The 13145-nt window shown below is 44.1% G+C and overlaps 3 non-coding genes across 3 annotated transcripts; all 3 read left to right on the top strand.

Moving 5' to 3' along the window:
* The first annotated feature begins 4008 nt into the window (after positions 1–4008).
* On the top strand, positions 4009–4115 carry LOC149428269 (U6 spliceosomal RNA). Its single transcript, XR_016310821.1, has one exon. It is a non-coding gene; the product is annotated as a U6 spliceosomal RNA (small nuclear RNA).
* Positions 4116–8925: 4810 nt separating this feature from the next.
* LOC149428268 (U6 spliceosomal RNA) lies at positions 8926–9032 on the top strand. The gene has a single exon (XR_016310819.1). It is a non-coding gene; the product is annotated as a U6 spliceosomal RNA (small nuclear RNA).
* Positions 9033–12051: 3019 nt separating this feature from the next.
* Positions 12052–12158, top strand: LOC149428267 (U6 spliceosomal RNA). The gene has a single exon (XR_016310818.1). It is a non-coding gene; the product is annotated as a U6 spliceosomal RNA (small nuclear RNA).
* The last annotated feature ends 987 nt before the right edge of the window (positions 12159–13145 follow it).

Below are 13145 nucleotides of genomic sequence, written 5' to 3'. Positions count from 1 at the left end.
CCAATGTACCTCGGACACGGCCGATGACAGATCTGAGTACCGGCCCCGTTGCTGGTACCATGTGACCTGCTGTGACCAATCACAGCAGGTCACATGACAGTTGTACACCATGGATGGCTTCATGCATGCCATCCATTGTCTACTAGTGTCTAGCTGTGAATCGTCACAGCGATCACATGCACATGTCATGTGATGAGCCGTGGCCAGATCACAGCTGAGCACAAAAAAAAAAAACAAAAAAAAAACAAACCCCTGAATGAATCGATGTCATTCAGGTAAATGCTTGCTTATAGCAAAGGAAGTCTTTGCTATAAGCAAATTGTGTAAGAAAAGAAAAAAAAAAAAACTGATCACTTCCCCAAAGTAGTACAATGTTACTGTGGTAACATTGTACTACTTTGGTCATAGGGAAATATGAAAAGAAAATCTTGAAGAAAAAGAAAAAAAATGTAATAAAAAATGAACAATAATAAAAAAAAAGTAAAAAAAATGATTTTTTTTTTTTTTTCCATACTGTCACCAGTCAGTGTCCCTGATCACCGCTATGCCAGTGATAGGATGACGCTGTACTGCACTGGTGACAGTATGTAAAAAAAAAATAATTGTGACAATCATTTTTTTCATTTTCTGAAAAATTCGGACAAAAAAAATACAACTTCAAAAAACTCGCCATGCCTCTTATGAAATCCGTCGTACTGTCTACTTTACAAAAAGGGGTCATTTGGGGAATATCTGTACTGTTCTGACATTCTTGGGCCTCAAGAAATTAGATTGGCTGTCACTACTTCAGGATTGATCAATATTCAGACCTATACCAGAGTTTGTGAACTCTATCACTTTCCTACAAACTAAAAAATACATCCTAATTTGGGTTATTTTCACCAAAGACATGTAGCAGAATACATCTCGGCCTAAATTTATGAAGAACCATTACGGATTTGCGAACTTTTATAACAGAAACAAAGAAAACCGTGTTTTGTTTTTAAATTTTCGGTCTTTTTTGGTTAATTTAGCCAAAAATAAAAACCCCAGCGGTGATTAAATACCACCAAAAGAAAGCTCTAGTTGTGTGAAGAAAACGATGAAATGTTTGTTTGGGTACAATGTTGTATGACCGAGCGAATTGTCATTGAAATTGTGAGAGCGCTGAAACCTGAAAAATGGCCTGGGCAGGAAGGGGGTAAAAGTGCCCGGCATGGAAATGGTTCATCGATACGAGAAAATCAAAAAGAGCCGCCTAGCGGAGGATGGTTTCCATCCAACGACCTCTGGGCCAGCTCTGGGAAAGGTCCCCTGGCACTCAAGGTGAGGATGCCAAAAGTGCGCCCCTCCCCCGAGCTCCTTCATTCGGGAAAACAAAAAGGGAACCAGGGAACAAATGCCATAAGCGCTCGCTTACACCCTGAGCCCCCGCTCACACCCAAAACCATTTCAAAATCGGGCGACCTGCTGACACCAATGCCTATGCAAACCGCACCAAAAGCTCTGCTGCGTGCACTACTTTAGAGGTCGGCGCGGCTCCGACAAAGCCGGAACCGCACCCATAGGACCGCTGTAATAGCGGACAATAGGGTGCGACTTGGCCTACAGTTTTACAAGTCGCAGGCCAAGTTGCACCTGACGTGACCGGGGTGTAAGGGGCATGCCAGCGTGTGCGTTCTCATAGCGCACGTCTAGGACAGACCACTCGTTTCAATAGGCTTCCCTAGGTGGATAGATCGATTTTAAAACCACAGAGATACATAAATCAATCAAAGTGAGTTGAAAATAATATAGCAAAAAAACAAAACCAATGTACCTCGGACACGGCCGATGACAGATCTGAGTACCGGCCCCGTTGCTGGTACCATGTGACCTGCTGTGACCAATCACAGCAGGTCACATGACAGTTGTACACCATGGATGGCTTCATGCATGCCATCCATTGTCTACTAGTGTCTAGCTGTGAATCGTCACAGCGATCACATGCACATGTCATGTGATGAGCCGTGGCCAGATCACAGCTGAGCACAAAAAAAAAAAAAACAAAAAAAAAACAAACCCCTGAATGAATCGATGTCATTCAGGTAAATGCTTGCTTATAGCAAAGGAAGTCTTTGCTATAAGCAAATTGTGTAAGAAAAGAAAAAAAAAAAAACTGATCACTTCCCCAAAGTAGTACAATGTTACTGTGGTAACATTGTACTACTTTGGTCATAGGGAAATATGAAAAGAAAATCTTGAAGAAAAAGAAAAAAAATGTAATAAAAAATGAACAATAATAAAAAAAAAGTAAAAAAAATGATTTTTTTTTTTTTTTTTCCCCATACTGTCACCAGTCAGTGTCCCTGATCACCGCTATGCCAGTGATAGGATGACGCTGTACTGCACTGGTGACAGTATGTAAAAAAAAATAATTGTGACAATCATTTTTTTCATTTTCTGAAAAATTCGGACAAAAAAAATACAACTTCAAAAAACTCGCCATGCCTCTTATGAAATCCGTCGTACTGTCTACTTTACAAAAAGGGGTCATTTGGGGAATATCTGTACTGTTCTGACATTCTTGGGCCTCAAGAAATTAGATTGGCTGTCACTACTTCAGGATTGATCAATATTCAGACCTATACCAGAGTTTGTGAACTCTATCACTTTCCTACAAACTAAAAAATACATCCTAATTTGGGTTATTTTCACCAAAGACATGTAGCAGAATACATCTCGGCCTAAATTTATGAAGAACCATTACGGATTTGCGAACTTTTATAACAGAAACAAAGAAAACCGTGTTTTGTTTTTAAATTTTCGGTCTTTTTTGGTTAATTTAGCCAAAAATAAAAACCCCAGCGGTGATTAAATACCACCAAAAGAAAGCTCTAGTTGTGTGAAGAAAACGATGAAATGTTTGTTTGGGTACAATGTTGTATGACCGAGCGAATTGTCATTGAAATTGTGAGAGCGCTGAAACCTGAAAAATGGCCTGGGCAGGAAGGGGGTAAAAGTGCCCGGCATGGAAATGGTTCATCGATACGAGAAAATCAAAAAGAGCCGCCTAGCGGAGGATGGTTTCCATCCAACGACCTCTGGGCCAGCTCTGGGAAAGGTCCCCTGGCACTCAAGGTGAGGATGCCAAAAGTGCGCCCCTCCCCCGAGCTCCTTCATTCGGGAAAACAAAAAGGGAACCAGGGAACAAATGCCATAAGCGCTCGCTTACACCCTGAGCCCCCGCTCACACCCAAAACCATTTCAAAATCGGGCGACCTGCTGACACCAATGCCTATGCAAACCGCACCAAAAGCTCTGCTGCGTGCACTACTTTAGAGGTCGGCGCGGCTCCGACAAAGCCGGAACCGCACCCATAGGACCGCTGTAATAGCGGACAATAGGGTGCGACTTGGCCTACAGTTTTGCAAGTCGCAGGCCAAGTTGCACCTGACGTGACCGGGGTGTAAGGGGCATGCCAGCGTGTGCGTTCTCGTAGCGCACCTCTAGGACAGACCACTCGTTTCAATAGGCTTCCCTAGGTGGATAGATGGCGCAGGCACCATTTTTAAAACCACAGAGATACATCAATCAATCAAAGTGAGTTGAAAATAATATAGCAAAAAAACAAAACCAATGGACTAAAATGGCTCTTTAATAATTACCAGGAAATCCAAATCCAAAATAGCCGCCTAGCAGAGGATGGTTTGGATCCAACCACCTCTGCTTTATGGGCCCAGCAAGGCATGGTGGGCGTGGCCTGCCTGCCTTCCCACAATGCCTCCTGGCAGAGCTGCTCACTTGCATGCGGTGTCCTGCTTAACAATAGCCTGTGTGCTCCTCATTTTCTTCAGTAAAATCAACTTTTCAACTGACAGACATTATTGATCACATTGATTATGATTATACAAAAAGCATTCTTAGAATTCATAAACATAGTTTGGCAGAAATAGCGCAGAACACCGACATTCAACGCTCTCCATAAGCTGATCTTCTGACCTCTTTGACGGCTTATATACCCCTCGGGCTCTCCCATTGCTTTGCCCCCCCGCATCGGCGGGTGGGCAGGATTACAATCGTGGAACGATACAGAGAAAATTAGCAAGCCCCTGCGTAAGGTTGACATGCTAACCCATGAAGCGGTCCCAAATTTTTTCCTCAAACAACCTTCCTTCAATTCAATGCTTTGGATTTCTTGCTTTCTTTCTTTCTTTTTTTTTTTTTTTACTCTTAGCATCAACTATTTTAAAAAATAAAAATTACAAGCTGCGGCTTACGGTTAGAGCGCAACTGAAAGCTGCACGTGCCCTAGCGGCTTCTCCCACCAACCTTCTCTGAAGAAGAGCAGCACGCCTATGGGCATCCCACTGCCCCGTTAGTCTATGGGGGCGCTCCATTCTCTCACTCCTTCTCTTGGCTCCCCTTTCTTTCCCAATGCCTTTCTATACGGCCAGCTCTGGGAAAGCTCCCCCGGCACTCAAGGTGAGGATGCCAAAGTGCGCCCCTCCCCCGAGCCCCTTCATTCGGGAAAACAAAAAGGCAGCAAATGCCATAAGCGCTCTCTTACACCCTGAGCCCCCGCTCACATCAAAACCAATTTCAAAATTGGGTGACCTGCTGACACCAATGCCTATGCAAATCGCACCAAAAGCTCTGCTGCGTGCACTACTTTAGAAGTCGGCGCGGCTCCGACAAAGCCGGAACCGCACCCGTACGACCGCTCTAATAGCGGACAATAGGGTGCGACTTGGCCTACAGTTTTACAAGTCGCAGGCCAAGTTGCACCTGACGTGACCGGGGTGTAAGGGGCATGCCAGCGTGTGCGTTCTCATAGCGCACGTCTAGGACAGACCACTCGTTTCAATAGGCTTCCCTAGGTGAATAGATCGATTTTAAAACCACAGAGATACATAAATCAATCAAAGTGAGTTGAAAATAATATAGCAAAAAAACAAAACCAATGTACCTCGGACACGGCCGATGACAGATCTGAGTACCGGCCCCGTTGCTGGTACCATGTGACCTGCTGTGACCAATCACAGCAGGTCACATGACAGTTGTACACCATGGATGGCTTCATGCATGCCATCCATTGTCTACTAGTGTCTAGCTGTGAATCGTCACAGCGATCACATGCACATGTCATGTGATGAGCCGTGGCCAGATCACAGCTGAGCACAAAAAAAAAAAACAAAAAAAAAACAAACCCCTGAATGAATCGATGTCATTCAGGTAAATGCTTGCTTATAGCAAAGGAAGTCTTTGCTATAAGCAAATTGTGTAAGAAAAGAAAAAAAAAAAAACTGATCACTTCCCCAAAGTAGTACAATGTTACTGTGGTAACATTGTACTACTTTGGTCATAGGGAAATATGAAAAGAAAATCTTGAAGAAAAAGAAAAAAAATGTAATAAAAAATGAACAATAATAAAAAAAAAGTAAAAAAAATGATTTTTTTTTTTTTTTCCATACTGTCACCAGTCAGTGTCCCTGATCACCGCTATGCCAGTGATAGGATGACGCTGTACTGCACTGGTGACAGTATGTAAAAAAAAAATAATTGTGACAATCATTTTTTTCATTTTCTGAAAAATTCGGACAAAAAAAATACAACTTCAAAAAACTCGCCATGCCTCTTATGAAATCCGTCGTACTGTCTACTTTACAAAAAGGGGTCATTTGGGGAATATCTGTACTGTTCTGACATTCTTGGGCCTCAAGAAATTAGATTGGCTGTCACTACTTCAGGATTGATCAATATTCAGACCTATACCAGAGTTTGTGAACTCTATCACTTTCCTACAAACTAAAAAATACATCCTAATTTGGGTTATTTTCACCAAAGACATGTAGCAGAATACATCTCGGCCTAAATTTATGAAGAACCATTACGGATTTGCGAACTTTTATAACAGAAACAAAGAAAACCGTGTTTTGTTTTTAAATTTTCGGTCTTTTTTGGTTAATTTAGCCAAAAATAAAAACCCCAGCGGTGATTAAATACCACCAAAAGAAAGCTCTAGTTGTGTGAAGAAAACGATGAAATGTTTGTTTGGGTACAATGTTGTATGACCGAGCGAATTGTCATTGAAATTGTGAGAGCGCTGAAACCTGAAAAATGGCCTGGGCAGGAAGGGGGTAAAAGTGCCCGGCATGGAAATGGTTCATCGATACGAGAAAATCAAAAAGAGCCGCCTAGCGGAGGATGGTTTCCATCCAACGACCTCTGGGCCAGCTCTGGGAAAGGTCCCCTGGCACTCAAGGTGAGGATGCCAAAAGTGCGCCCCTCCCCCGAGCTCCTTCATTCGGGAAAACAAAAAGGGAACCAGGGAACAAATGCCATAAGCGCTCGCTTACACCCTGAGCCCCCGCTCACACCCAAAACCATTTCAAAATCGGGCGACCTGCTGACACCAATGCCTATGCAAACCGCACCAAAAGCTCTGCTGCGTGCACTACTTTAGAGGTCGGCGCGGCTCCGACAAAGCCGGAACCGCACCCATAGGACCGCTGTAATAGCGGACAATAGGGTGCGACTTGGCCTACAGTTTTACAAGTCGCAGGCCAAGTTGCACCTGACGTGACCGGGGTGTAAGGGGCATGCCAGCGTGTGCGTTCTCATAGCGCACGTCTAGGACAGACCACTCGTTTCAATAGGCTTCCCTAGGTGGATAGATCGATTTTAAAACCACAGAGATACATAAATCAATCAAAGTGAGTTGAAAATAATATAGCAAAAAAACAAAACCAATGTACCTCGGACACGGCCGATGACAGATCTGAGTACCGGCCCCGTTGCTGGTACCATGTGACCTGCTGTGACCAATCACAGCAGGTCACATGACAGTTGTACACCATGGATGGCTTCATGCATGCCATCCATTGTCTACTAGTGTCTAGCTGTGAATCGTCACAGCGATCACATGCACATGTCATGTGATGAGCCGTGGCCAGATCACAGCTGAGCACAAAAAAAAAAAAAAAAAAAAAAAAACAAACCCCTGAATGAATCGATGTCATTCAGGTAAATGCTTGCTTATAGCAAAGGAAGTCTTTGCTATAAGCAAATTGTGTAAGAAAAGAAAAAAAAAAAACTGATCACTTCCCCAAAGTAGTACAATGTTACTGTGGTAACATTGTACTACTTTGGTCATAGGGAAATATGAAAAGAAAATCTTGAAGAAAAAGAAAAAAAATGTAATAAAAAATGAACAATAATAAAAAAAAAGTAAAAAAAATGATTTTTTTTTTTTTTTTTCCCCATACTGTCACCAGTCAGTGTCCCTGATCACCGCTATGCCAGTGATAGGATGACGCTGTACTGCACTGGTGACAGTATGTAAAAAAAAATAATTGTGACAATCATTTTTTTCATTTTCTGAAAAATTCGGACAAAAAAAATACAACTTCAAAAAACTCGCCATGCCTCTTATGAAATCCGTCGTACTGTCTACTTTACAAAAAGGGGTCATTTGGGGAATATCTGTACTGTTCTGACATTCTTGGGCCTCAAGAAATTAGATTGGCTGTCACTACTTCAGGATTGATCAATATTCAGACCTATACCAGAGTTTGTGAACTCTATCACTTTCCTACAAACTAAAAAATACATCCTAATTTGGGTTATTTTCACCAAAGACATGTAGCAGAATACATCTCGGCCTAAATTTATGAAGAACCATTACGGATTTGCGAACTTTTATAACAGAAACAAAGAAAACCGTGTTTTGTTTTTAAATTTTCGGTCTTTTTTGGTTAATTTAGCCAAAAATAAAAACCCCAGCGGTGATTAAATACCACCAAAAGAAAGCTCTAGTTGTGTGAAGAAAACGATGAAATGTTTGTTTGGGTACAATGTTGTATGACCGAGCGAATTGTCATTGAAATTGTGAGAGCGCTGAAACCTGAAAAATGGCCTGGGCAGGAAGGGGGTAAAAGTGCCCGGCATGGAAATGGTTCATCGATACGAGAAAATCAAAAAGAGCCGCCTAGCGGAGGATGGTTTCCATCCAACGACCTCTGGGCCAGCTCTGGGAAAGGTCCCCTGGCACTCAAGGTGAGGATGCCAAAAGTGCGCCCCTCCCCCGAGCTCCTTCATTCGGGAAAACAAAAAGGGAACCAGGGAACAAATGCCATAAGCGCTCGCTTACACCCTGAGCCCCCGCTCACACCCAAAACCATTTCAAAATCGGGCGACCTGCTGACACCAATGCCTATGCAAACCGCACCAAAAGCTCTGCTGCGTGCACTACTTTAGAGGTCGGCGCGGCTCCGACAAAGCCGGAACCGCACCCATAGGACCGCTGTAATAGCGGACAATAGGGTGCGACTTGGCCTACAGTTTTGCAAGTCGCAGGCCAAGTTGCACCTGACGTGACCGGGGTGTAAGGGGCATGCCAGCGTGTGCGTTCTCGTAGCGCACCTCTAGGACAGACCACTCGTTTCAATAGGCTTCCCTAGGTGGATAGATGGCGCAGGCACCATTTTTAAAACCACAGAGATACATCAATCAATCAAAGTGAGTTGAAAATAATATAGCAAAAAAACAAAACCAATGGACTAAAATGGCTCTTTAATAATTACCAGGAAATCCAAATCCAAAATAGCCGCCTAGCAGAGGATGGTTTGGATCCAACCACCTCTGCTTTATGGGCCCAGCAAGGCATGGTGGGCGTGGCCTGCCTGCCTTCCCACAATGCCTCCTGGCAGAGCTGCTCACTTGCATGCGGTGTCCTGCTTAACAATAGCCTGTGTGCTCCTCATTTTCTTCAGTAAAATCAACTTTTCAACTGACAGACATTATTGATCACATTGATTATGATTATACAAAAAGCATTCTTAGAATTCATAAACATAGTTTGGCAGAAATAGCGCAGAACACCGACATTCAACGCTCTCCATAAGCTGATCTTCTGACCTCTTTGACGGCTTATATACCCCTCGGGCTCTCCCATTGCTTTGCCCCCCCGCATCGGCGGGTGGGCAGGATTACAATCGTGGAACGATACAGAGAAAATTAGCAAGCCCCTGCGTAAGGTTGACATGCTAACCCATGAAGCGGTCCCAAATTTTTTCCTCAAACAACCTTCCTTCAATTCAATGCTTTGGATTTCTTGCTTTCTTTCTTTCTTTTTTTTTTTTTTTACTCTTAGCATCAACTATTTTAAAAAATAAAAATTACAAGCTGCGGCTTACGGTTAGAGCGCAACTGAAAGCTGCACGTGCCCTAGCGGCTTCTCCCACCAACCTTCTCTGAAGAAGAGCAGCACGCCTATGGGCATCCCACTGCCCCGTTAGTCTATGGGGGCGCTCCATTCTCTCACTCCTTCTCTTGGCTCCCCTTTCTTTCCCAATGCCTTTCTATACGGCCAGCTCTGGGAAAGCTCCCCCGGCACTCAAGGTGAGGATGCCAAAGTGCGCCCCTCCCCCGAGCCCCTTCATTCGGGAAAACAAAAAGGCAGCAAATGCCATAAGCGCTCTCTTACACCCTGAGCCCCCGCTCACATCAAAACCAATTTCAAAATTGGGTGACCTGCTGACACCAATGCCTATGCAAATCGCACCAAAAGCTCTGCTGCGTGCACTACTTTAGAAGTCGGCGCGGCTCCGACAAAGCCGGAACCGCACCCGTACGACCGCTCTAATAGCGGACAATAGGGTGCGACTTGGCCTACAGTTTTACAAGTCGCAGGCCAAGTTGCACCTGACGTGACCGGGGTGTAAGGGGCATGCCAGCGTGTGCGTTCTCATAGCGCACGTCTAGGACAGACCACTCGTTTCAATAGGCTTCCCTAGGTGAATAGATCGATTTTAAAACCACAGAGATACATAAATCAATCAAAGTGAGTTGAAAATAATATAGCAAAAAAACAAAACCAATGTACCTCGGACACGGCCGATGACAGATCTGAGTACCGGCCCCGTTGCTGGTACCATGTGACCTGCTGTGACCAATCACAGCAGGTCACATGACAGTTGTACACCATGGATGGCTTCATGCATGCCATCCATTGTCTACTAGTGTCTAGCTGTGAATCGTCACAGCGATCACATGCACATGTCATGTGATGAGCCGTGGCCAGATCACAGCTGAGCACAAAAAAAAAAAACAAAAAAAAAACAAACCCCTGAATGAATCGATGTCATTCAGGTAAATGCTTGCTTATAGCAAAGGAAGTCTTTGCTATAAGCAAATTGTGTAAGAAAAGAAAAAAAAAAAAACTGATCACTTCCCCAAAGTAGTACAATGTTACTGTGGTAACATTGTACTACTTTGGTCATAGGGAAATATGAAAAGAAAATCTTGAAGAAAAAGAAAAAAAATGTAATAAAAAATGAACAATAATAAAAAAAAAGTAAAAAAAATGATTTTTTTTTTTTTTTTTTCCCCATACTGTCACCAGTCAGTGTCCCTGATCACCGCTATGCCAGTGATAGGATGACGCTGTACTGCACTGGTGACAGTATGTAAAAAAAAATAATTGTGACAATCATTTTTTTCATTTTCTGAAAAATTCGGACAAAAAAAATACAACTTCAAAAAACTCGCCATGCCTCTTATGAAATCCGTCGTACTGTCTACTTTACAAAAAGGGGTCATTTGGGGAATATCTGTACTGTTCTGACATTCTTGGGCCTCAAGAAATTAGATTGGCTGTCACTACTTCAGGATTGATCAATATTCAGACCTATACCAGAGTTTGTGAACTCTATCACTTTCCTACAAACTAAAAAATACATCCTAATTTGGGTTATTTTCACCAAAGACATGTAGCAGAATACATCTCGGCCTAAATTTATGAAGAACCATTACGGATTTGCGAACTTTTATAACAGAAACAAAGAAAACCGTGTTTTGTTTTTAAATTTTCGGTCTTTTTTGGTTAATTTAGCCAAAAATAAAAACCCCAGCGGTGATTAAATACCACCAAAAGAAAGCTCTAGTTGTGTGAAGAAAACGATGAAATGTTTGTTTGGGTACAATGTTGTATGACCGAGCGAATTGTCATTGAAATTGTGAGAGCGCTGAAACCTGAAAAATGGCCTGGGCAGGAAGGGGGTAAAAGTGCCCGGCATGGAAATGGTTCATCGATACGAGAAAATCAAAAAGAGCCGCCTAGCGGAGGATGGTTTCCATCCAACGACCTCTGGGCCAGCTCTGGGAAAGGTCCCCTGGCACTCAAGGTGAGGATGCCAAAAGTGCGCCCCTCCCCCGAGCTCCTTCATTCGGGAAAACAAAAAGGGAACCAGGGAACAAATGCCATAAGCGCTCGCTTACACCCTGAGCCCCCGCTCACACCCAAAACCATTTCAAAATCGGGCGACCTGCTGACACCAATGCCTATGCAAACCGCACCAAAAGCTCTGCTGCGCACTACTTTAGAGGTCGGCGCGGCTCCGACAAAGCCGGAACCGCACCCATAGGACCGCTGTAATAGCGGACAATAGGGTGCGACTTGGCCTACAGTTTTGCAAGTCGCAGGCCAAGTTGCACCTGACGTGACCGGGGTGTAAGGGGCATGCCAGCGTGTGCGTTCTCGTAGCGCACCTCTAGGACAGACCACTCGTTTCAATAGGCTTCCCTAGGTGGATAGATGGCGCAGGCACCATTTTTAAAACCACAGAGATACATCAATCAATCAAAGTGAGTTGAAAATAATATAGCAAAAAAACAAAACCAATGGACTAAAATGGCTCTTTAATAATTACCAGGAAATCCAAATCCAAAATAGCCGCCTAGCAGAGGATGGTTTGGATCCAACCACCTCTGCTTTATGGGCCCAGCAAGGCATGGTGGGCGTGGCCTGCCTGCCTTCCCACAATGCCTCCTGGCAGAGCTGCTCACTTGCATGCGGTGTCCTGCTTAACAATAGCCTGTGTGCTCCTCATTTTCTTCAGTAAAATCAACTTTTCAACTGACAGACATTATTGATCACATTGATTATGATTATACAAAAAGCATTCTTAGAATTCATAAACATAGTTTGGCAGAAATAGCGCAGAACACCGACATTCAACGCTCTCCATAAGCTGATCTTCTGACCTCTTTGACGGCTTATATACCCCTCGGGCTCTCCCATTGCTTTGCCCCCCCGCATCGGCGGGTGGGCAGGATTACAATCGTGGAACGATACAGAGAAAATTAGCAAGCCCCTGCGTAAGGTTGACATGCTAACCCATGAAGCGGTCCCAAATTTTTTCCTCAAACAACCTTCCTTCAATTCAATGCTTTGGATTTCTTGCTTTCTTTCTTTCTTTTTTTTTTTTTTTACTCTTAGCATCAACTATTTTAAAAAATAAAAATTACAAGCTGCGGCTTACGGTTAGAGCGCAACTGAAAGCTGCACGTGCCCTAGCGGCTTCTCCCACCAACCTTCTCTGAAGAAGAGCAGCACGCCTATGGGCATCCCACTGCCCCGTTAGTCTATGGGGGCGCTCCATTCTCTCACTCCTTCTCTTGGCTCCCCTTTCTTTCCCAATGCCTTTCTATACGGCCAGCTCTGGGAAAGCTCCCCCGGCACTCAAGGTGAGGATGCCAAAGTGCGCCCCTCCCCCGAGCCCCTTCATTCGGGAAAACAAAAAGGCAGCAAATGCCATAAGCGCTCTCTTACACCCTGAGCCCCCGCTCACATCAAAACCAATTTCAAAATTGGGTGACCTGCTGACACCAATGCCTATGCAAATCGCACCAAAAGCTCTGCTGCGTGCACTACTTTAGAAGTCGGCGCGGCTCCGACAAAGCCGGAACCGCACCCGTACGACCGCTCTAATAGCGGACAATAGGGTGCGACTTGGCCTACAGTTTTACAAGTCGCAGGCCAAGTTGCACCTGACGTGACCGGGGTGTAAGGGGCATGCCAGCGTGTGCGTTCTCATAGCGCACGTCTAGGACAGACCACTCGTTTCAATAGGCTTCCCTAGGTGAATAGATCGATTTTAAAACCACAGAGATACATAAATCAATCAAAGTGAGTTGAAAATAATATAGCAAAAAAACAAAACCAATGTACCTCGGACACGGCCGATGACAGATCTGAGTACCGGCCCCGTTGCTGGTACCATGTGACCTGCTGTGACCAATCACAGCAGGTCACATGACAGTTGTACACCATGGATGGCTTCATGCATGCCATCCATTGTCTACTAGTGTCTAGCTGTGAATCGTCACAGCGATCACATGCACAT

This window comes from Staurois parvus, unplaced genomic scaffold (assembly GCF_062004578.1).
Source record: "Staurois parvus isolate SC_StPar_1 unplaced genomic scaffold, SC_StPar_1.0 ptg003371l, whole genome shotgun sequence".
NCBI lineage: Eukaryota > Metazoa > Chordata > Amphibia > Anura > Ranidae > Staurois > Staurois parvus.
This window is presented reverse-complemented; position numbering and strand designations above follow the sequence as displayed.